The sequence below is a fragment of the Aplidium turbinatum genome, chromosome 3, assembly GCF_918807975.1.
Source record: "Aplidium turbinatum chromosome 3, kaAplTurb1.1, whole genome shotgun sequence".
NCBI lineage: Eukaryota > Metazoa > Chordata > Ascidiacea > Aplousobranchia > Polyclinidae > Aplidium > Aplidium turbinatum.
Genome location: NC_137474.1, coordinates 22320314 through 22322491, shown reverse-complemented (window position 1 = coordinate 22322491; position 2178 = coordinate 22320314).

Here is a 2178-nt window from a genome sequence, read left to right as displayed (position 1 = left end):
AGGACAGTACAGCGTCTTCCAGTATAGCCATCTCAAGTACGCCTACTTCGGAAAGAGATGCATCTCAGCCAATTGGCAATTCTTTTTCAAGTCTCTTGTAGACTACAAGCTGGCCAACCTGCTTTTCAAAAGCTCTTGCCTATACACTGTAGGTTATATAGCTTCATCGCAAGAAAAATGCAAATATCGCATTAATGCGAATTCGTTGTCTTTTTCTCCAACTGTCTGCATTCTTTCCAATGCAGACCTAGTGGTTGTCAATTTCAACCTTTCTCTCTGTATAAGTTGTCTGCTCAATGTTTTTGTTTTATTGTGTATGGTTGAAGTGACTGCAATTGAGAGTGTGGCATGCAAACGGTTGGCATGGCATGTTACTAACCTAATTAACCTATGTTGGGCAAGCATGCATATGCCCACGAAACATTAGTTTACATACTGTATGAAACAACCGCATGGTTTTAAATCATGTACTGCATCTTTTTTATTTCTGTGTTGTGTTTGCAGTTGCTGAACGACTGTTCAAACTTATGCACATTTACGATTTTGTGAATGGTATTTAGACCTGTCGATGCCTATGTTCTTTTGTTTTAATTAGTTTTGTTCGCCTTTCAAATCGGATCTTTACATTTTGTACAGGTCGACTTATAAACCAAGTCGCTAAATATTTCAAAGTTGAACTTGTAATAAATTTGCTTTGCCTTTCTCAGAAATCATCATGAACAACCAAGATCAAAAACGCAAGTGTTCTGCCCTTTTCATCGCCTGCAACGAAAAAAGTGCTTCAGAGCCACTTGCAACCGATTCTCTAGCGCCTCACAGCGAATGCAAAGGCCGAATGTCAATGATCTCCAGCTGCGTTGATCTCTAGCAAACAAAAAGGAGACAAGGCTGCTGCATTTGCATCAACTCAATCGGCATGGTCTGCTTTTCAACAGAAAGAGCCAGACAAACAATGAATGCCTGCTACGGTTTTCAACGGCGCTTACAAAACAATTAATGTTTCTACGAGGTGGACTCTTCAACACAGCACAAACTCAGACATTCCTTTGCGGAAGGCGGTGGAACCACGCAGAATCACTTCGCGACACGATATCACAAACACAACACCACATTATTATCATAAACACTAAACATACCTATTTCATATTATGTCTGTCACAATTGTGTTAACGTTTTAACTCCTTAAATTTGAACTAAACTTGGTACCCTTGGTTCCAATTTAGCCCAAATTTGGGGGGGCCTCTGTAGCGATCCATTATTTCAACATATAAGTTTTCCTGCCTTTTACTAAAGTTTCTGTAGTTTTCCGTGTAAACTGCTCCCGAAGTAAATAGAAAAAAGGGAACAGAAAATAAAAGGGTTTGTTCGCCCTTTGACGAGAGTTCTATCAAATCGGACCAGCTCTATCAAATCGGACTAGCTCACATCAAACCAGCTCAGTTAGACCACTTCAGCTCTCAGAAAAACATTAAATTGGTTGTTTAATAAAATGTAATAACTCGTGATAATGTTTCACGATTCTGTAATTTCATTATTCTGTACTGTTTAAATTCAAATTGTGTTATAGACCTACAACATTATACGAACACCTTCTGATAATTTAAAATTATAATTCGAATAACAATTGTGTGGAAATTAGTTCATGGAGTCAGATAGCCAAACTAGATAAATTAGATAGATAGAAATTTCATCAGGTAGTTAGACAGCCTTCATCTTAATTCAAATTATAAACAAACCATTCTCATACTTAAACTTATACTTAAATAAACTAAATAAAATATAACCACAATATGACGTCATCACCATCCCCCTTTCAATGAAAGGCGTTATGCATAGGATCGCAGGTTTACTATAGTATGAAGGAGAGATCATTTGGGGGTTAGGTTACATAATGTAAAACGTATGGCAACACATATGATTACGATATGGCTAGTCTAGTGATGCAAGCCGCGCCGCGCCGCGTACGCGGCCGCTTTTGACTTTTTCGCCGCGTGCCGCGCCGCGCCGCGTGGAAGGTTGAAATGACAAAGCCGCGCCGCGCCGCTTGCCGCGTAAACTTTCAAGAAATTAATTTTTCGTAAACGTAAACTTTCAAGAAATTAAACTTTCGTAAACGTAAACTTTCAACTTTTCAAGAATCAGCTATGAAACTTCAAATTTAAATTGGAAACACGGATC